This window comes from Pongo abelii, chromosome 15 (assembly GCF_028885655.2).
Source record: "Pongo abelii isolate AG06213 chromosome 15, NHGRI_mPonAbe1-v2.0_pri, whole genome shotgun sequence".
Lineage (NCBI taxonomy): Eukaryota > Metazoa > Chordata > Mammalia > Primates > Hominidae > Pongo > Pongo abelii.
The window spans coordinates 75,755,701-75,779,347 of NC_072000.2; the positions used below are offsets into that span (position 1 = coordinate 75,755,701).

Below are 23,647 nucleotides of genomic sequence, written 5' to 3' on the forward strand. Positions count from 1 at the left end.
ATCTGGAGTTCTTATTTCTAATAGTATAGCTCATTTTATCCTAAGAACAATGCACATGAAAGTAAATTACAAAGTTATACAACTAGAAGGTCATGATGGAATTTTCTGGCATGTTACCTGTGTTCGTTTTGATGCTGAACCCATGTGTATATTCAGTCACTTTTAAATGTTCTCTGAGTAAATTGCTGTCCTCGATAAGCTGATTATGCTGAAGAAACATTTTAAGATGCTGATTTCATTGACTTGATTATCCTTTATATTTCCAACAGTATAGGCAGAAGTAGAATACATTTATTGGTTGGCAAATTCAGTTTCCTTATTGTAAAACGTTTAAAAATTTGTGGTGCATCCAGTTCAGAGTGGCTAATTGTAATTATGGTAATTGTCAAAGATGCTTGACGCTGTAAATGTTTCACATATTTTTCTTTAATGTTTCTAGACAACCCATTTGTTGAGATTAAAACACCAAAAAAATGGTCACTAAAATTGTTAATATGTATGTATATATTTATTTACTTTTGTAAACTATGTTGGAATAATTCTATATTTACAGAAAAGTTGCAAATGTGTTAATATGTATTAAATTGCCCTGAGTGATAGTTACTTATCTAGTATTTCTCTTAAAAGTTTAATTTTTTTTTTTTTTTGAGACAGAGTCTCACTCTTGTCACCCAGGCTAGAGTGCAGTGGTACAATATTGGCTCACTGCAACCTCTGCCTCCTGGGTTCAAGCGATTCTTGTACCTCAGCCTCCCAAGTAGCGGGGATTACAGGTGTGTGCCCCCAGGCCTGGCTACTTTTCTGTATTTTTTGTAGAGACAGGGTTTTGCCATGTTGACCAGGCTGGTCTCAAACTCCTGGCCTCAAGCGATCTATCTGCCTTGGCCTCCCAAAGTGCTGGGATTACAGGTATGAGCCATCGTGCCCAGTCCTAAAAGTTTAATATTTTAATAAAAATATTCTTGCCTCTGATCTTTGTTCAATAGAAAAAATATTTTGAAGTTTTTGTGTTTAAATGAAAGTATACTGTTTTCGTTATCCTTTTTCCTTAAATGTCATTTTTCCTGTGCTGTAACATGACCGTTACTCACATGGAGTGCTGTGAAATGTGTATATGTAAGATTTATGTTCTGCATTTATGAGCATGAATAAACGTTACTGAATCAGGACCATGGGGATCATTTAGTTATAGAATCAGAAATCTGGTGAAATGTTCACAGTTTCCTATTTTTATAAAACAGAGTAGTTTAAAACTGCATATGCCAGCTTTCCTCTCTCTATTCTCTACCTCCTTTTCTGTTGTAGTTATATAGTAACACGTGAGGGCAGTTTGTAAGGACCAAAAGATACCATATTTTTAAAAATAAAAGATACCTTCTATTATAAGGCACACCATTATCTTATGTATTATTAAGGAAAAAAATGCTCTGTGAGGAATTGAGTTGAATCTGGGAAAATTTTTTAAAAAGAAAAAAATGCAGCCTTCTAAACTATGGTACATTGCTAAGATGCCAGGAAATATAAGATGCGTACTGATTTCAGTGATGCTGAAGTGAAGAAAAATGTGAATTTTAGATCCATTCCAAACATTCCCTGCTCTAACAAAATTATTTTATTTGGGGTTTAACTTGGGACTTCTACCTTTTTTAGAAGTCAGTAGAGAATCATTCATTTGAACTCTGGCTTGCTTTTTGCTAAAATGCTGTTGGAGACATGTTCTAATCAGTATGTCTGATTTTAAGAAGATATGAAAATTTTTAATGAAGGATCACTTTTGTAGACAAATTTGAGTGCTTTTTGGGAGCAATGAAAAGCCATGTTGTGCTTCATATAACCTGAGTTCTTGTGTTATGTGGCCTCCAAGAGCCATTTTGTAGTTTTCATTCTCCTTTGCATTTTCATTGTTTCTCTTTACTGACCGTTCACTTTCCTTAATATTTTGTAGTTTAAAAAACTTTTCTCAACCTTGATTCTTTTCCAAACTATCACCGTTCTTTCATTCCTTGCCCAGGTGATCAACAATTTATTTCCCCGCATTGCCTGGGTCACTCACAGATACTTCCCCACCTCATTTATTTAATAAGCAGTGCTCTGTGTAAGATCTGTGTCTCTACCATTTTGCTGAAATGCCTCTCTCTTAGGTCCTTAGTAGCTTTCTAAGTTTCTAAAGCTGGTGACCTCTTTTTATTTCATTTGTCAAAACTTATCGTTACTGCTGTCTAACATTGGGATCTCACAGCTCTCTTTTTCTTCTTTTTTTTTTTTTTTAGCACTGTCGCTATAGTTTTTTGTCTCTGTGCCAATCTTGTTATCCCATGATGCCTAGATTTTGTTTCATCTACTTTATTATTAAAATAATATTGAAAAATAAAATGCTCCATAAATGTGTCACTCCAATATAATACTTATTTGAATTTTGAGTTTTTCCATCTTTGTCTTGGCCTAGCTTTTCATTCTTTACCTACTGTACTTTTAATCTTGGTAGGTATATTACAAGTTGAGCATCTCTAATCCCAAAATCGGAAATTTGAAGTGCTTTAAAATTTAAAACTTTTTGAGCACCAACATGATGCCACACGTGGAAATTTCCACACCTGACCTGATGTGACAGTTTGTGCTTCATTGATGTTTCAGTGTACACAAACTTTGTTTTGTGCACAAAATTATTGAAAATATTGTATGAAATTACCTTCAGGCTATGTGTATAAGGTGTATATGAAACATAAATGAATTTTCATGTTTAGACTTGGGTCCCATCCTTAAGATATCTCATTATGGATATGCAAATATTCCCCCCTCCCCCCAAAAAAAAATCCCCACAAAAACGTAAATTCTGAAATGCTTCTGGTCCCAAGCATTTTGGATAAGGGATACTCATCCTGTGTTCTATTTTCCACCTTAACATGGTATCAGTTATTTTTCCAGGTTTGCACATGTTGTCCCATTATTGTCACATGAAAGAACAAAAAATTGTAGGTTATAGTTTTGGTGCACCATAATTTTCTATATATGTCTATTGTTGGATAATTGACTTGTTTCCAGATTGTTTTGCTTCAAAAACATTGTAGTAGAATGTATATTTGTTCCTATAACCTTTTGCTTCTGTTGTATTATTTACATAAGATCCTTTTCTAGGAGTGCCATTAATTACTTGTCCAAGCAAATACATACGTATATATTTTTGGAGACAGAGTTTTGCTCTTTTTGCCTAGGCTGGAGTGCAGTGGCGTGATCTCGGCTCACTGCAACCTGTCTCACAAGTTCAAGTGATTCTCGTGCCTCAGCCTCCCAAGTAGCTGGGATTACAGGGGCGTGCCACCACACCTGGCTAATTTTTGTATTTTTAGTAGAGACGGGGTTTTACCGTGTTGGCCAGGCAGGTCTTGAACTCTTGACTTCAGGTGATCCACCTTCCTCGACCTCCCAAAGTGCTGGGATTACAGGTGTGAGCCACTGTGCTGGGCCAAATGTACAAAATATTATTTTGCTAATTTATTAGTTGTACAATGATGGTACTTCATTTTTGCTTTAATATTTATTTTTGTGATTGTTAATAAGGGTGTTTTTACATGTTTAATATGGAATTTATATTTCTCTGTGAATTCTCTCCATATTATTATCTCACATTTATCTATCTTGTAATCTATTTTCTTTTTCCTTTTTTTCTTCTTTGACACAGGGTCTTGTCTTGTTGCCCAGGGTGGTCTGGAACTCCTGGGCTCAAGCGTTCCACCCACCTCCGCCTCCCAGAGTGCTGGGATTACAGGCGTGAGCTACCTTGCCTGGCCTGTTTTGTAGTCTAATACAAAAGCCATAGCAGAGATACCTATTTTATATTGTAGAATTTGTAAATTATGTTCTTTTTAGGCCTAGTGTGCAGAGATATTATGCTTATTCACAGTCTGATGGCTTTTGCAGTGTAATGCCTTAAATTCTTACCTTCTAGGTTAAATGGGCCTTTTTGCTCTCCTCATGACATAAAAATTTAGAGGAAAACTTGGTAACTTTTTCACTTTATTAACTGACCATTTTTGTTAATATGACAGCACAACGTACTCTCATACAGTGCAGCATTGGAGGGAAATTTTGTTGTTGATTTGTGCCTAATATTTTTTTCTGCCTGTTTGTTTCATTTGAAAGTGTTTTTAACATGTAAGATAAAATTTGTCATATGATAATTCTGGTCAATGAAAAATGTCTTCTAAGACCTTGATACAACATTTACATTGACAGTAATTAAGACACTCATCTTTCTGTGTTAACCTTAATCAATTGATGTGTAGTTCAGTTTCGTGGGTAGTTTAGACTTGAATTTGGTTGTTAAGTAGATTACTTTACAGTGGACCATGATCTCTTTCTATGGCTGGAGTGTCACAACTGAATGAATTTTTGCTGTAATCTGTGCACCATCAATTTAACTCATTTTGAAATCTGTCTTGACTATCTCACTCCTTGTACTTCCTTTCTCTTACTGTTACTTACCTTTCAGTTTCTTATACTGACTTGAATTATGGTTATTTCCTAAAGTTCCTTCATTATTGCCATTTCCTTTTAATATGTTTTTTTTTGTGAGCTCAGTCTTCTTTCATTTTAACATATATCAAGCTCCCCTAAAGCTATAACTCTAGCCCTGTCAGCCTTCTCTTACCAGCCAGAGGTCTGTGTTTTCAACTCCTTTCTTGACTCCATCATTCTGCAGCAGACTCACAAACTTAAGTGCCTGCAGGGGCCTGGCAAACAATGGCAATGAGTAAAAGCAGGCCTTGGGATAAGAGAAAATATTTTTCTACTGTAAGAAAAAAAGACGGCAAGTGGGACAATAGATGGTAACCGGCATAAGCTCAAGGTAAGGAAGACAGTCTTGGGGACTGTGGAGAGGAGAATGCACGTTTCATGCTGGCCGTTTGGTTCCAGCCACCATTGCTGTTTGGGAATGTGGCCTCAAAGCTATCAGATCTACCAGTTTTTCAAGAGAAGCTGTTAATCTGTATTTTCATTTTAAATACATGATTTTAAAAAATGGAGTTGAATTTCTGTAAAACACTACATGGGCCAAGGAAAATATGCTCGTGGACAAAGTTCTGTATACAGGCTCTTAATTTGTAATCTCCTCCAGTAAAGGTGGCACTTTAAGTTTGGTGTGTTACTAACTATCCCTCCCCATTTTTCTCTTGTTTCTTTGTTCATATAATAGACCATCCATTCAGCTTCTTAACACCTCCTCACCTCATTACTTCTTTATTTGGAAAAGGGATCTGGGTCATGGGAAAGGCTTTTTCTAATTTAAAGGAAGTTTGTACATGTTTATAAGCCGAAGAGAAGCCAAAGAAGTGATTTTAGAAAGAGAGAAGATATTAGAATATGGTATGTCCACTGGGGATGGCATCCAGGGTAGAGAAGCCAGCCAGACTTCCAGGAGCTGATGCTGATTCACCCTGCATGCTTTTACTTCTGAACAATTATGTTTTAACCAAAAAGTCTTCTTTTTTCTTTTTATGCATATCATGTTTTGTGGAATTTCTTGAGGGAATTTATTATACTTTAAAAAAACATAGTCTTTATTTTTTGTATGAATTTTTTTTTAGGTATTCTTGAGTTCAGTACTCCTTTCCATGTTGCTGATTTTCATGGAATGAGTAGCGATTGTCATAGATTTATTTGTAGTCAGTGGTAGAACTAAAAAGTTGAATTCAGCTTTGCTGTAAAGACTCTTATTCACCTGGTAGTGCGTGTAGACTCTCATTACAGAAGCCATGGTGAGTGTACCCTGTTGGGTAGCATAGATTTTCCCATAAGATGTGTGGGTTTTAATTCCCTCGCTCACCATCCAAGGCCTGCTGCGTCTCCCAGAATCGGCTGACATGGTTAGTTATTCCTGGATTCTGCTAGGAAAATTTATCTGAAGGTCCATCCTCTTACTTGTAAGGAGTTACAGTTCTCTTGGCCCTATGGGGTTTGTCCTCATGCTGTTTCCATATGCTTTCTGTTTCTCAGAATTTCTCACTGGTCTGGTCTGGGATTTCCTGTACTTCATGAATTTGTGTTTTTATTTTCTTATTAAGTTGAGATAGGATGGAAAAAAGGTAAATTTTTAGGTTGTATTTAAAAACAAAATCTTTCAACAAATTTGAACTTCTAATTGGTTTTTATTAGTTATTCATGAACTGGGAAGCATACGTCTACAAATTTGGAGCTCCATTGTGCATGGCAGAACAATTGTTTTTTTGTAAGGTAGCTTGAGGAAGATCAAGGAAACAGGCTGGGCACGGTGGCTCACACATATAATCCCAGCACTTTGGGAGGCTGAGGCCGGTGGATCGCCTGAGGTCAGGAGTTCTAGACCAGCCTGGCCAACATAGTGAAACCCTGTCTCTACTAATAATACAAAAAATTAGCTGGGCGTGGTGGTGGGTGCCTGTAATCCCAGCTACTAGGGAGGCTGAGGCAGGAGAATTGCTTGAACCTGGAAGGCGGAGGTTGCAGTGAGCTGAGATCACGCCATTGCATTCCAGCCTGGGCAACAAGAGCGAAACTCCATCTCAAAAAAAAAAAAAAAAAAAAAAGAAAAAAGAAAGAAGAAAGAAAGCTCAAGCAAACAGTACAATATAAAAGAGCAGATTTGTTAACATCAGGTTATTTCAGGTTACTTTTCTTGTAAGGGTTAAAGCAGAAGAGACAGGAACTTCCGTATCATGCCAGTTCAGGTTGACTGGGCTCTTTTGGATTGGTTTCTGTGAATCTCCTGGGTTTTTTGGGAAACACTGGCCTGTTTGGGATTTATCTGTTAATAAAGTTTCGACTTGACACAAGTGCCCCCACTTTGATATGGCCTGCTGGAGCCTAATGCAGAAGCTCGGTTCAAAACAGTGGCCTCCCATAAATTTTATTTAACAGTTCTTGGCAACTTTGAACCAAATATCTTTTCTCTTTATACAGGTTGCTTTTTTGTTTCTGCTCATGCTAGTTCCCCTTAATCCCCCGCCCCCCCCCCCCCTTTTTTTTTGAGATGGAGTTTCACTCTTGTTGCCCAGGTTGGAGTGCAATAGCACGATCTTGGCTCATGGCAACCTCTGCCTCCCAGGTTCAAGCAATTCTCCTGCCTCAGCCTCCCAAGTAGCTGGAATTACAGGTGCCCGCCACCATGCCCAGCTAATTTTTTGTATTTTTAGTAGAGACGGGGTTTCATTATGTTGGCTGGGCTGGTCTCGAACTCATGACCTCAGGTGATCCACCCAGCTCGGCCTCCCAAAATGCTGGGATTACAGGTGTGAGCCACTGCGCCTGGCCTAATCCCCTTTCTTTATGTACAAATCTCGAACATAATATACCATTTACTTTTAGTATGTCTGTGACATTGCTCATAAGATTATCTGGCATAGAATGTTTTTGCCCTATTGTTTTGCCTGGGAATTATTGCCAGGGGTGCATATAGCTCAGTAACTCAAATCAGGGCCCAGTACCACTTCATAGGCATGTCACCTTTGTGAATTGTGTATTTAGCTCCTCCATCCCTCCTGAGAATTATGGATAATAATAGTATGTGCCAGTTAATGTTGGTATGAACCAATCGATGAGACAGTCAAAGTAAAACATTTGGGACATAGTCCTGAAACATTATTAGCTTAAAATGGTTGGGTGAATAAGTATGGGCCTTGACAGCTCAGCTCAGGTGTGGCATTCCATTTCACTTTGCCTGATTTTCTTCCAGCCCTCCTCCCCTTTCCCCAGATCCCACATCAGAACTAATGTTCCCCTGTCTTCCCCTGAAATGTTTTTCATACAGAGAGTGTAGTACACTTACCATTGATCTACTTTTCTTTTAGTTAGTTGGGGATTATTTCAGTCATTATGTATGATCTTTCAGTAAACAAGGGATGTCTTTGTTCCCCAGGTGAATTGAATTAAAGTGCCTTTTTCCTTGTATGACTTTAAATTTAAAAACCTTTAAAACTCACAGTGTTTCCCATGTTGCCTAGTGTGACATAAGAAGTATATGTTTAGTCTCTGACCCGGGTTCCTGGCACAGATCTAAAACTTCTAAAACTTCTTGACTGATAGGGTATGATGGGAGCATTTTCAGCCCTCCTCCCCCGCCTTTCCTTTTGAGACAGGGTCTCACTGTTGCCCAGGCTGTAGTAGAGTGGTGTGAACACAGCTCACTGCTGCCTCTACCTTCTGGACTCAAGCAGTTCTCCCGCCTCAGCCTCCCTAGTAGCTGAGACTACAGGCATGGGCCACCATGTCTGGCTAAATTTTTTATTTTTGTTTTGCAGAGTTGGGGTCTCACTTTGTTGCCCAGGCTGATCTCGAACTCCTGTGCTCAAGCAATCTGCCCACTTTTGCATCCCAAAGTGTTGGGATTGCAGGCATGAGCCATTGCTCCTGGCAGGAGCATCTTTTGTTACAGTATTTGGTCTTAGTCCTTGGTTCCTGACACAAGAGCTTCGAAGACCCTTGACCTCTCAGGAGTGATAAGAGTGTCTTTTTGTATATTAATACAATGACCAGTGGTTGAAAACCCCTGAACCACTTTAGAATGGGGACTGGTTTCCTGGGTAATCAATCATGTGAGTAGAGGTTTGGAACTTTCCGTCCCATCCCATTAGCTCCATGGAGGAAAGATGGGCCGGAGGTTTAGAGAGTTTTCCAGAAAACTCTCCAAAAGGACAGCCTCAGAGAGCTTCCGGGTTGGTGAACACATGTAGGTGCTGTGCCCCGAGAGGGCTTGCCTCCCCCCTTACCCCACGATATGCATCTTCCATTTGGCTGTTCCTCACTTGTATCTTTGTAACAAACTGGCGAAGGGAAGTACCTGTTTTCTGGAGTTTTGTGAGTCCTTCTAGGAAATTCTCAAACTCAAGGAGGGGGTCATGGGAAACTCCCTTCCCACCTCCCACGCAATTTATTTTCTGTAGGTAAGAAATACCTGAGGCCTGGACTTGGTGATTAGCATCTGAAGTAGGAACAGCCTTGTGGGATCTAAGCGATGAGGACTAAACTCTGACCTTTTTGTCTCTTGCCCAAATTCCTACAAGGGTCTGGGGAGTCACTCTCTGTAAATCATAAAATCTCATCAACTGGGTTTTACTTAACTAGCCTGACTCTGGCATAATATCACATGACAGATAAAGGAGGAAATGGAAATATTTTACATTAAAATATGTTCTTTCACGAGGTCAGGAGATCGAGACCATCCTGGCTAACATGGTGAAACCCCGTCTCTACTAAAAATACAAAAATTAGCTGGGCGTGGTGGCACGTGACTATAGTCCCAGCTACTCGAGAGGTTGAGGCAGGAGAATCGCTTGAACCTGGGAGGCAGAGGTTGCAGTGAGCTGAGATCGCGCCACTGCACTTCAGCGTGACGACAGAGCGAGACTCTGTCTCAAAAAAAAAAGAAAGTTCTTTGCCATATTTTGACATGGCCCTGCAATGCCATCTTTTGTGTGTGTGGGGAAGCCGGGGTCGTGGGGGTTGGGGGCGGGTGGGAATGTGCATCTATAAAGAATCTCTGTTAACTAGATCTTTCCCCTTCCAGGCCCTCCCTATCCTGAAGACATTGGCTGAGAGTCTGGCACCTTTTAAAGGTCTGATCATCAATTGTCTGTCTGGGCAGCCACCTATGAGACTTCATCTATATGGTAAGAACCTTTGTCTCCAAAGCTCCTTATCTTAACTCAGACACTCCTTTCTGTTTATTCCAGGTCTTTAGATAATAACTCCTTCAACCAGTTGCTAATCAGACTTTGAATCCACCTGAGACCCACTTCCCCCAACCCCCTCAAGTTGTCCCACCTTTCCAGATCGAACCAGTGTATACCTCACATGTATTGATTGATGTCTCGTGTCTCCCTAAAACTAAGCTGAAACCCAACCACCTTTGGCACGTATTCTCAGCACCTTTTGAGACTGTGCCTCAGGCCATGGTCCCTCATGTTTGGTTCAGAATAAATCTTTTCAAGTATTTTACAGAGTTTGGCGTTCTTCATCAATAGCTAATTCTAGGTAGACAGTATCACCGTAGAATTGAACTGTAAGACATCTGATTGGTGTCTTGATGTCTGCCAAGAATTGGACACTTGGTTGTTGTGGAACTCCCCATTCCCTATTTGATGCTTTGATGTTGGAATTTGTTGGTGTGTGTAGAAGAAACATAGTGTTTCTTTTTACCTAGTGTATCAGTCAAGGTTCTCCAGAGTGTGTGTGTTTATAAATACAAATATATTTATATGTGTAAAGAGAGAGAGAGAGAGACAGACATTGAAACAGATATTGACCGATTTTTGTTTTGTTTTGTTTTAGAAGCAGGGTCTCGCTCTGTTGCTCAGGCTTGTGTGCAGTGGTGCAGTCATAGCTCACTGTAACCTCAAATTCCTGGGCTTAAGGGATTCATTCTCCTACCTCAGCCTCCCAGGTAGCTGGGACTAAAGGCACGTGCCACTGTGCCTAGCTAATTTTTAAAGTTTCCTATAGAAACGGGGTCTTGCTATGTTGCCTAGGCTGATCTCAAACACCCAAGCTCTAGTGATCCACCTAGGCTTCCCAAAGGACAGGGGTTACAGGAGTAAGCTACTGAGACTGGTCTGACTGATTTCAAGAAAGAAGTTGGCGAGTAAGCCAATTAGGAATGCCAGTTAGGGATGGCAAGTTAGAAATCTGTAGGTCAGGCTAGAAACTCGCAGATATTGATGCTGCGGTCATGACACAGAACTTCTTCCTTGGGAGTCCTCCACTGTTGCTCTAAAGGCCTTTCATTACTGGCGGCGAATCCGTACGGGTCTGCAGCAACCTCAGTTCTTGCCTCCTCAAAAAAAAGAATTTGACTGAAGGGCATAAGGCAGAAGAAGAGACCGAGGCAAGTTTTAGAGCAGGAGTGAAAGTTTATTAAAAAGCTTTAGAGCAGGAACAAAAGGAAAGAAAGTACACTTGGAAGCGGTGCAGTATCTGCAAAGATACTGAGGGCGACTTGAAGGACAAGTGCGGGGTTTGACCTTTTGACTTGGGGTGTTATATGTTAGCATACTTCCAGGGTCTGGCGTCCCTGCTCCTCTGATTCTTCCCTTGGGGTGGGTTGTCTGTATGCACAGTGGTCTGTTAGTGCTTGGAGGGGAGCATGTGCAGTGTGTTTACTGGAGTTGTATATACGCTTGCCTGAGGCATTCTTTCCTTACCAGCAGAATGTCCCTAGAAGGTCATACTCTGCCATTTTGCCTCTTAATGCACATGCTTGAGGTTATTCACCCACCCCTTGAGAACTTATTAGGAAGCTGCTGATCACCAGTTTCAGGTGTTTCTTATCTATAGGGAGACTGCCTTTCCCTGGTGCTACCTGCGACTTATTATTATTTTAGTGAGGCAGTGTGACAACTGCCTGTCTACCACTTGATGGTTGCCTAACTTTCCTGGGAGTGTGGGGGCCCAGTCCTGCCCTATTTGTGTCTGACTAGCTGCCCTCTCTGACACTCTGATGAGGCTCACCCACATTGTGGAGGATAATCTTCACTTAAAGCAATTGATGGTAGATGTTAGCCCCCTCTAAAGAATACTTTCTCAGCAACACCTAGATTAGTGTTCTATTAAATAACTGAGTGCTGTAGACGCTCCACGTTAACATATAAAACTAACCGTCACACCTAGTGTGCTCTCAACCAGTGTAAAAGACGCTGTGTGCTAAGGATTATATCAATAGATTTTAGACTATAGATGCTGATGTTATCAAACATCCAAATGAATGTTTGTGCTTCAAGTTCTCAAAAACATTTCTGTTTTTAGTGACAGGAGATCATGTATGGTGATGGAGAGTTCTGTGCATGTTTATCCTATTTGTCTGAGGAGGCTGTTCTCCCCCATTTTGAGTAGTTAAATATGAAAGTTATGATTTGAGCCTGTTTCCTTCATGCTTATGTTTAGTGAAAAGATCTGTATGTTGGCTAAATTCCAAAAATTTCATAAAGAACCTGATTATTTAGAATTCAGGCCAAATACACAGTTGTTACTGTAGAGAGGAAAGCAAACATTGCTTTCTGATTTGTTCAGAGTGCTCTGAAGGAGAGAATGGAGAATTCGTGCAGCAAAATTACGGCTTAATAAATTCAGTGACTGCTAAGCTGATACACTTAGTACATACCCTTGAGAATGAAAACTAATGGTTTGCTGAAACATATCTCTAGTGTATTCTGTAGCAATTCATTTTTTCTGTTAACCTTATAATTGCTTCTTACATAAGTAAAGATGTCACCTCTACTTAAAATGAGACTCTCTTCTATGGGCTATGAAACTGGTCGTTTTGAAATAGTGCTGTTAGAAAGCAAACAATGAATTAGAGCTGAATCAGCTAGAACTGTCACTTGATGTCTCTATGTAACTTACCATCTGCTTTAAAGATTTTGTACATACTGTCACCCATATAATATGGTCCATAATATTCTAAATTCTGAACATTATTATATAACATTTCTTTTTTTTTGAGACGGAGTTTTACTCTGTCGCCCAGGCTCTACTGCAGTGGCATGATCTCAGCAACTTCCACCTCCTGGATTCAAGCCATTCTCCTGTCTCAGCCTCCCAAGTAGCTGGTACCACATGTACATGCCACCAGGCCCAGCTAATTTTTTTGTTGTTATTTAGTAGAGATGGGGTTTTGCCATGTTGGCCAGGCTGGTCTCGAGCTCCTGACTTCAAGTGATCCGCCTGCCTCAGCCTCCCAAAGTTCTGGGATTACAGGCGTGAGCCATCATGCCCAGCCTATTATATAGCATTTAAACCCAAGAAAAGTAGATAGTTATCTTTGATATCAAATTTAACTGTTTATGATGTTTTCAAACTGTTAAAATGTGTTAACTTTAAGTGGTATAAAGAACCCTTTGCTTTAAGGGTGGTTACTAGGCCTCTAAGTGCACCTCACTCTAACTTGGATCAGGTCAGCTTGGCAATGGTGACACCAGTGCTGATTGAAATCGGAGGCATCATGGATAGAACTCTAAGCATTCTGCTCATGTGAGGTTGTTTTTGGTTTTGTTTTAAAATCCAGTTATATTGATTTGAAGAGTTTAATTATTTTGGTCAAAATTATGCTGTTCTTAAATACGTATATATTTAAATGAATTTATACTCTACTTGATCTGAGCCTAAGAGAAACAATCTCACTTGTCCCTGTAGCTGACTAATAAAATAGCAGGATTTTTTATTAACCTTTTTTTTTTTTTTTTTTTTTTTTTTTGAGACAGGGTCTTGCTTTGTTACCCAGGCTGGAGTGCAGTGATACCATCGTAGCTCACTACAGCCTTGATCTTCTGGGCTCAAGTAATCCTCCCACCTCAGCCTCCGGAGTAGCTGGGACTACTGGCATGTGTCACCATGCTTGGGTAATTTTTAAATTTTTTGTAGAGATGAGGTCTCCCTGTATCGCTCAGGCTGGGCTCAAGCAGTCCTCCTGCCTCAGCCTCCCAAATTGTTGGGATTATAAGTGTGAGACTTACTTTTTTAAAAAAATACCTTTTTTTTTTGGCCGGGTGTGGTGGCTCATGCCTGTAATCCCAGCACTTTGGAGGCAGGCGGATTGCTTGAGGTGAGGAGTTTGAGATCAGCCTGGCCAACATGGCAAAACCCCATCTCTACTAAAAATACAAAAGTTAGCCTGGTGTGGTGGCGGGCACCTGTAATCCCAGCTACTTGGGAGGCTGAGGCAGGAGAATTGCTTGAACCCGGGAGGTGGAGGTTGCAGTGAGCCGAGGTCTCATTGTTGCACTCTAGCCAGGGCAACAGAACGAGACTTTGTCTCAAACAAACAAACAAAACAAAAAAACATTTTTTTTCTTTTAAAAAACCACAGTGTGAATGGTGCTTTCTCAAGAGTTTTAACTGAAGTTTGGGAGTGTAAGTACCTTCTATAAATAAAAATGACATCTGTGGTTTTGTTTTATTTTGTTTAATCTAGTGTGTGCCATGGACTCACTATCATTTTCAAAACTGGGGGATCACGTTATTATATCTTGGTGGACATAATTGTATATGTCTTGGAAACATCTAGAATACCGAGTGCAAAACTTTTGGGAAGCTTTTAATGACTATTAAGTGATACTGACCCAGCCTTCAGTAAGCTTGTAAGGTAATTAAAAAATTTTTTTTTTGTTTATTACAAATTTCTTTCAGCATAGATACTGAGGGACATTGTCCCCTTGAGTTTTTTCACTTGATGCATTTAACATCATGGTTCACTGATTTTCCTGCAAGCAAAGCCACATTCTGTTTTCTTATTTTACTGTTGAAATTTGAGTTGTTTACAGTTTTCTGTGGTTATAAACAATTATATGTGTTTCTGGGCGACACGTCTCTCAGTGAACATAAATTTAAGAGTGAAATTGCCGGATGGTAGGATATGCTGTACCATCTGCCTACCTAACATCTTGACTGCCTTTCAAAGTGATTGTACCAATGTACATTCCCACCAGAGCATCTGAATGTTTCCATTGCCCCACAGCTTTGCCACATTCTTGACATTGTTTGACTTTTAAAATTTAGTCAAGCTAGTAGTGTGAAAGGTGCTTTTCATTTATAGTTTCCTAATTACTAAGGAAGGAAACTGAGCATCATTTTTTTGTATTGAAGGACTTTTTGTATTTTGTAAGTTTTATATATTTTTCTCTTGGATTGTTTATCTTATACATTTATAAGAGTTATACACTCTGGATACTTACATTTTGTTGATGATATGATTTTTAATTTGTGGCTTATCTTTTTATTTCCTTCATGGTATCCTTTAATGAACAGAAGTTTTTTATTTTAACATAGAATGAGGCCAGCTGCAGTGGCTGGACGGACACAGTGGCTCACACCTGTAATCCTTGCACTTTGGGAGGCGGAGGTGGGTGAATTGCTTGAGCTCAGGAGTTAGAGACCAGCCTGGGCAACATGGCAAAACCTCATTTTTACAAAAAATACAAAAATTAGCCAGGTTTGATGGCTCACACCTGTAGTTTCAGTTACTTGGGAAGCTGAGGTGGGAGGATTGCTTGAGCTTGGGAGGTGGAGGTTGCAGTGAGCCAAGATCATACCACTGCACTTCAGCCTGGGCAACAGAGGGAGACCATCTCAAAAAAAAAAAAAAAAAAAAAAATTTTTTTGTATTTTATTTTTTAAATGCAAGTCTTTAGTTAAATTGGGATTTATTTTTATAGAGAGAGTGGAACAGGAATCTAGTTTAATTTCCCTCCCCATGCATAAACACATTTGCAAGTACCATTATTAAATAATTCAACCTTTCTCCATTAACCTGGAAGTCTCACTGTGTTATAATTAATAGTTGGTATGGCAGATCCCCTCATTACTGTTGTCTTCATGTGTAGTATCTTGATTTTTCCTGGGCTTTTGATTTTTCATGTGAACTTCACATATAGTCAGCTTGTCAAGTTTTTTTCTTTTTCTTTACTTTTTGTTACTAGTATTGGTACCATTGATTGGAATTCATCGAGTTTTTAAAATGTCCTGCTGGATGTAATGGTTCACGCCTGTAATCCCAGCACTTTGGGAGGCTGAGGCTGGCAGATCACTTGAGCTCAGGAGTTCAGCACCAGCCTGGGCAACATGGCAAAACACTGTGTATTAGTCTGTTTTCATGCTGCTGATAAAGACATACCTAAGACTGGGAAGAAAAAGAGGTTTAATTGGACTTACAGTTCTACATGGCTGGGGAGGCCTCAGAATCATGACAGGAGGCAAAAGGCACTTCTTACATGGCGGCAAGAGAGAAAATGAAGAAACAAAAGTGGAAACCCCTGATAAACCCATCAGATCTCTTGAGACTTACTCACTATCACGACAATAGCATGGGAAAGACCAGCCCCCATGATTCAATTACCTTCCCCAGGGTCCCTCCCACAACACATGGAATTCTGGGAGATACAATTCAAGTTGAGATTTCAGTGGGGACACAGTCAAACCATATCACCCCATCCCTACAAACAACTAGAAATATTACCCGGTTGTGGTGGCACGCGCCTGTAGTCCCAGCTACTTGGGAGGCTGTGGTGGGAGGATCACTTGAGCCCAGGAGGTTGATGCTGCAGTGGTGAGCTGTGATTGCACCACTGCAGTTCAGCCTGGGCAACAGTGAGACCCTGCCTCAAACAAAAACAAAAACCCTCCTAATAAAATCCTATGGATGTAGATATATGTGTAGATTTATAACACACATGCATTTATATTCCCTAGCACTGCCCATTGACAGTGCCTGAAAGTATCCCCCAATAACAATGAACATATCTGGCACCCTAATCTTGATTTCTAAATACAGTTCTCTAATAAAAGGAACCAGTAGTCCTTGGAGAAATGAGACCAAAACATGTAGTTTCAGAAAATGAGGAAATGATTGCCAGATACAGCAGCTCATGCTTGTAATCTCAGCTACTTGGGAGGCTAAGGCTGGAAAATTGTTTGAGGCTGGGAGTTTGAGACCAGCCTGGGCAACATAGCAAAACCCTACCTCTAAACAAATAAATTAAAAAAAAAAATAGCCAGACATGGTATCACACACCTGTAATCCTAGCTACTCAGGAGACTGAGGCAGGATTATTACTTGAGCCCAGGAGTTTGAGTGCGTTATGATCACACCACTGCACTCCAGCCTGGGTGACAGAGTAAGACCTAGTCTCTTACGGAAAAAAAAGATTGATAGATTATAATAGTGATTAATTATAGTAAACAATAATAGTAATGGATTATAACCCACTGAATAAATTGATGAATAACATAAATGTAAGAATGAATAAATGATTAGCTGGGTGTGGTGGCAGCACACACCTATAGTCTTAGCGGCTGAGGACAGGAGGATTGCTTGAGCCCAGGAGATCGAGGCTGCAGTGCACTGTGATTGCACCACTGCACTCAAGCCTGGGTGACAGAGCAAGACCCTGTCTCAAAAAAATTAAAAAACAATTTTTTTTTTAAATAATGAAATGCGTTAATTGAAAGCTTGATGAGGTACCAGATATTTATATAGTTTCAGATTACCTCCATATGAAATACTAATTACAAAGGGGGAAAGAATAAATTACAGTGGTGGAAGCCTGGCAGATACCACCTTAATCAGTTCATCAAAATGAACATCATTGGTAAGAATACAAATCAAAATTGTGTGTCACTGATAGGATGCCATGAGAACACAGTATTGTTTCTGTGATATTCTTGCTAGTGTTTTTGCTTATTATTTATTTTTAAATAAATGTTATTTTGAAGTATGATATACACACAGAGCACAGATCATAAGTGGATAGGTCAGTGAATTTCAAAAATTGGACTCATCTATGAAACCAGTCCCGAGATAAAAAAAATGAAGTGTCACTCTAGAAACCCCTGATGGGACTCCTGCGAGTTATAGCAGTAATTAGTTTTGCCTGGTGTTGAACTTGCTGTAAATGGAATTAGGTAGTATATACTTTTGTATATGGCTTTTTTCTTTCAGCATTACATGCATAATTCATGTTGCAGGTAGCAATATTTCATTACTTTTATTGTTACAGTATTCTGTTATATGGAACTCCTCAATTATTATTTTTCTTTCCTTATTATTATTTATTTTTGAGACAGGGCCTCGCTCTGTCACCCAGGCTGGAGTGCAGAGGTGTAATCTCAGCTCACTGCAACCTCCATCTCCCAGGCTCAGGTGATCCTCCCACCTCAGCCCCCCGAGTAGCTGAGACTACAAGAATGCACCACCATGTTTCATTAATTTTTAAATTTTTTTGTACGAATGGGGTTTCGCCATGTTGGCCAGTCTGGTCTCGAACTCCTGGACTCATGCAATCTGCCTGCCTCAGCCTCCCAAAGTCCTGGGATTACAGGTGTGAGCCACTGTGCCCAGCCTATCTTTTCTTTCTGCTGTGGATATACACTGCAGTTGTTTTCAGTTTTGGGCTATTAGGAATTGCACTGCTATGAACATCCTTGTTTATGTTGTAAGGGAGAAAGATTTCTTTTTCTTTCCAATGGCTAGGTACATGGCTGACATCCTATCACAAAAGACAGATTAACAAGAGAGAAGCATACGAATTTATTAATATAAGTTTTATGTGACACAGGAGTCTTCAGGAATTAAGACCCAAAGAAGCAGGGACATCTCTGTGTTTTTATGCTAAATTTGATGATGAGTGGACAGTTGTGCAGAAGTCTGATTGGGCAAAGGGAGTATGAGGCAGTGGTAATAAACTAGGTCTATTTGTTCAGCTGCTCTGTGTCCCTGTGTCTTCAGAGATAAGGGCATTCCTTTCCTGCAGGTATAGGGAAGGTACCTGTGGAATGAAGGTCTTATGACCTACTTCAGAGGAAGGCTAGAGAATTCTTTTATGGCCTACTTCATAGTAGAAGGACAGGAGAAGGTTGCTTCTGTGCTTTTCTCAAAGCTAAGATGCCGTATTTTGACGTAGCGTGTGCTGAACCCCATTAGTGTCTTTTGCTACAAATATGTGTCCATTTATGCTGTCTACCTAGGTGTGAAATTGCTGAGTTATAGCATATTCCTGTATTCAACTTTAATAGATGCTGCCAGTTTTCCAAAGGAGCCGTATCAGTTAACACTGCTACCAAAGGTGTAAGAGAGTCCCATTTGCTCCACATTCTTAGTGACATGGTTTTAATTTCAGCCATTCCAATGGGTAGGTAGTGGTACCACATTGTGATTTATTTATCATGACTAATAGGGTCAGTCATCTTTCATCTGACTGTTAACCCTTTATTTGGTTGTCATCTTTTGTGTGGTATCACCATTCATCAGCTTTTTAAGTCTGTCATCTGGGATCATTTTCCTGCTGTGCAAAAGTCATATAATTTAGTGTGTGTCTATTGATGGTAAAATCTTGGTTTTGTTTGCCTGAAAATGTTTATTGTTCTAGAAGGAATTATCTCTAGCTATATAATTCTGGGTTGATAGTTCTGTCTCTTAGTTTATTGAAAATAATAGTTCTCTCTCTCTTGTGGCTTCCATTGTTGCTTTTGAGAAATAAGCCGTCACCTTAATTGGTGTACATTTGTAGGTGATTTTCTTTTCTCTGCTGCTTTTAAGATTGTTTTTTATTTAGTGGTCAGTATTTTTACTTTTATGTCTCTTGGTATTGATTTTTCACTTGCTTCTTGTTTGCTGGCCTTTCTGGATTCAAGGATTGGTGTCATTTATACCAGAGAGTCTCTCCATTATCTTCTTCTAGTACAGTGTGAATATCCCTAATCTGAAATGCTTGGGACCAGAAGTGTTTTGGATTTCAGGTTTTTTCAGATTTTGGAATATTTGTAGTATACTTTCTAGTTGAGCATCCCTATCTGAAAATCTGAAAACCTGAACTCCAGTGAGCATTTCGTTTGAGCATCATGTCAGCACTCAAAAAGTTTGAAGTTTTGGACCATTTCAGATTTCAGATTTTCCGATTTGGAATGCTCAAGTTGCACTCCTTTTAGGCAGATTTTAGGTCTATTCACTCTATCATCTAAGCTTCTTAATTTCTCTCTTTTTGTTTTTTTTGAGATGGAGTCTCCCTTTGTTGCCCAGGCTGGAGTGCAGTGGCACGATCTCGGCTCACTGCAACTTCTACCTCTCAGGTTCAAGTGATTCTCCTGCCTCAGCCTCCCGAGTAGTTGGGATTACAGGCTCCACCACCATGCCCAGCTAATTTTTGTATTTTTAGTTGAGATGAGATTTCACCATGTTGGCCAGGCTAGGTGATCCACCCGCCTTGGCCTCTCAAAGTGCTGCAATTACAGGTGTGAGCCACTGCACCCGGCCTTAATCTGTCTTTTAAGGTTTGCATTTTTTTATTTGAGAAACATTCTGGGTAATTTTTCAAGGTCAGTCTTACAGTTCACTGATTCACTGTTCATCTGTGTCCATTCTGTGATTTATCCACCTAATGAATTTTTTTAAAGTTCAGTTATCACATTTTAAATTTCTCAATGGTTTGGTTCTCTTTCCATTCTGTTTGGTTATTTACAGTCCCTTATTTGCTCATATTTTCAAACTTCTCATTTATACGTATATGCATATGTGTTTTGTTTTTTAACATATCACACTTTGTCAGCTTTAATATTTGGCATAGAGAGAAAAAGGCCTGAAACTAGATTTTAGATGGAGGTTATGACTCAGAATCCCTTGTCTATCCATATTTTTCTTTTTTTTCGCTTTTTATTTTGACATAATCTCAGAATTTAAAAAAAAAAAGTTAGATGTGTCAAACAACTTCCATCTACCCTTTGCCCACCTTTCCCAAATGTTAATATCTTGCATAACTATAGTAAAATTATCTAAATCAGGTAATTAACCTTGATAGAATACTGCTAACTAATCTCTACACTGCATTTGTTTTTTGTCAGCTGTTCCAGTAATGTCTTTTGTTTGGACTGTGGTCCAATCCCGGATCAAACATTGCAGTTAGTTATGTTTCCTTATTTTCTTTAATCTGTGGTGTTTGTCACATGGTGGTTTTTCTACTTCCATTATCCTTTTTGCATGTATCCATTAAAATTTTCCTATAAGAAAGAGCTTGGCCTTCTCTTCCATGTACTTACAGATTTAGTTATTTATTTTTTATCACTATGGACTTGTGGATGTTTGTTTTATCCTATGGGTTATAATCCTTTAAATTGTTCCAGATGTGGCCTCTTCAGTTTGGTTCCACTTTCCTTTTAAGAAGTCCCCAGCTTTTTTGAGTACTTCCTTACTTTTTGGCACCACAAGATATTTCAGGCTCACCTGGTATTTTCCCTGTCCCAGTTTTGCAGCCAGACATCTCTCCATGTAGTCCTGGTTCTTTTTATTGAAGGCTGGTGTTTAGAAATCACTGTCTGGGTGCTAATTGTGCTATTAAGATGTAGTTACCCTTAGGCTGTCTCAGAGGACAGAGCTAGGAAATGAATATATGTATGTATATACATATCTACGTTTATCTGTTCCTGTCTATTGAAATACATGTTAAAAATCATGATTTCATAGTGATACCGCTGATTCAAATCTAACACCATGGAATTCACTCTAGCCTTTCTCCTTTCTGTATTTGTTTTGTCTCTAGCCTCAGTGTCTATTGTAGTCAAGATACTGGCTTCCACAGTGGTTAGTTCTTCTGCATTCCCTTCAGGGTGGTCATGTGGTTATGTTATATATTCCTAATGCAGTTTAGTTGTTACTGTTTATGTTTCACTTTAGGTTCCCCTTATATACTGGTTGATATTAATTGTTTGCTTTTTTTATTTTGTGAAACATTACCATGGTTCTAAATGTCAAAACTATGCAAAAAGATATATTTTGAGACATGCCACTTCCCCCTCTATTCCTTGTATTCCATTCTCATTTCCCAGTTCCCACTCCCATGGTTCCATAATGCTTGTAAGATAAAATTGAAACTTCAGTGTGATTGACAAGTCCTTTCATCATCTCAGTTTTATTCATTTGTTTATTTTTAAATAGAGATGAGGTCTCACTATGTTGCCAAGGCTGGTTTCAAACTCCTAGGCTCAAGTAGCCTCCTGCCTTAGCCTCCCAAAGTGCTGGGATTATAAGCATGATCAGCTGCACCTGGCCACATCTCAGTTTTAGCTTGTCCTTGTACATCACATTCTGGTTGTCTCAGATTTCTCATTATACCTCAGATATGACCGACTCATTCATGTCTCCATGCACATGTTCTCTCCCTCTGCTTAGAGTGATACTTCTGTTCTCCTAACCTTGCCTATCTGTAATCATTCAAAACTTATTTCCATTCTTACCTCTATGGGAAGACTTCATTTCCTTATTTTCTATTCACTTGCCTTTTACTCTCCCTACATTTAATAATCTTGCTCTGTCACCCAGGCTGGAGTGAAGTGGCATGATCATGGCTCACTGCAGCCTCAACCTCTCAGGCTCAAGTGATCCTCTTACCTCAGCCTCCTCGGGACTACAGGCTCACACCACCATGCCTGGCTAATTTTTGTATTTTTTGTAGAGATGGGGTTTTGCCATGTAGCCCAACTGACTTTTTTTTTTGAGATGGAGTCTCACTCTTGCCCAGGCTGGAGTGCAGTGGTGCAATCTCGGCTCACTGCAGGCTCCACCTCCTGGGTTCAAGCAATTCTCCTGCCTCAGCCCCCTGAGTAGCTGGGACTACAGGTGCCCGCCACCACACCCGGCTAATTTTTTTGTGTTTTTAGTAGAGACAGGGTTTCACTGTGTTAGCCAGGATGGTCTCCATCTCCTGACCTCGTGATCTGCCCGCCTCCGCCTCCCAAAGTGCTGGGATTATAGGCGTGAGCCACTGCACCCGGCCTGTAGTGACTAGATTTCAATTATTTTCACCTTCTTTTCTTTATTTCTTCTCTTTCCATTTCACTAATGACATAAGCCCATACAATAGAACATAAATCCTTATAATGTGGAAACATATCGGCTTAGAAAGTCAAGACTGTATCATTGCCACGTTTGCTACTTCACTTGAAAAGTTGAAACTTCCTGTCTATTTAATCTGTTAGATTGGAAGAAATTGTTGTACCAGAAATAAATCCCTTCATCAGTCTTTTAAGAGCCTTAGTAAGCTTTTAAATTTTCGTTATTTTTAATGTCCAAAAGGCAAGTTCAGTGACCTTCCAAATTGTGTTTCTAAGCTGTTTGTGTTACTTTTTAAATTCTGTGTTGCTTACTTAGCAGATTATGTTAAAATGCAGGGACTTATTTCTACCAGTCTCTTCACCCATCTGTTACTTTCCTTCCTCCCTCTGTATTGCGTTTACCTCCTGCCACTCCTGTGTATGCTATCTAATCATAGCTCGTTCTCAAGTCCTACATGAAACTTGGAAGAGGAGTTTAGTTGCAATGCAGACATTACACTGTAGATGTGAAGGGAGAGCTTCAGGAACTTGCTTTATGAGGGCACAAGGATTGCATTGCATCAGTGTTTGAATCCGGGTATAGCATGCTATGAGAAAGCATCCACTTAGTAATGTGTCCCATATTGTTTATTTATAATAATTACTGAAATGTTTTACTTTTTTTATTCAGAATGAAGACAAGTACATCAGAAATTTATACCTTAATGAATTTTTCCAAATTGAACATAGTCGTGAAACTACCACTCAAATCAGGGAATCTAATATTATTAGCCCACCAAATTTCCCCCCCTTTCCTTCTCCCAGTCTGTATTTTCCCCTATATCCTACACTCAGTGGAAACTATTATTCTGACTTACATAGTTTTACCTATTACTGAACTTTATAAAACAGAATCATACAGTATATTCTTTCATGTGTCTGGCTTCTTTGTCTCAACATTATGTTTGTGAGATTTATCAGTGTTCTTGTATTAGTTATGGTTCATTTATATTCATTGCTGTGTAGCAGGCAAAACTAAGGCTGGTGGACTTGCTGTTTTTGTAAATACAGTTTTATTGGAACACAGCCAAGCCCATATTGTCTATGGCTGCTTTTGTACTCCAAAGACAGGTTTGAGCAGATGTGACAGGGACAATGGCCTGCAAAGCCTGAAATATTTACTATTTGGCCCTTTACAGGAAAAAAAAAAAATCCTGATTCCTGCTCTATAGTATTCCATTATATGAATATTCCACAATTTGTTACTGGGTTTAGGCTGTTACAACTAACAGTTATTGGAAAATTATTGTATGGGATCTATGTATGCACA

The 23,647-nt window shown here is 39.5% G+C and overlaps 1 protein-coding gene across 22 annotated transcripts in view; it reads left to right on the forward strand.

Annotated features, from left to right (window-relative positions):
• Positions 1-23,647, forward strand: part of SIPA1L1 (signal induced proliferation associated 1 like 1) — a 411,542-nt gene that overhangs the window by 171,437 nt on the left and 216,458 nt on the right. For all 22 annotated transcript variants that reach the window (XM_054530289.2, XM_063715614.1, XM_063715628.1 and 19 more), the window contains one exon: positions 9,539-9,641. The gene's annotated coding sequence lies outside the window, so the exon portion shown is untranslated. The remainder of the gene's footprint in view (positions 1-9,538; positions 9,642-23,647) is intronic.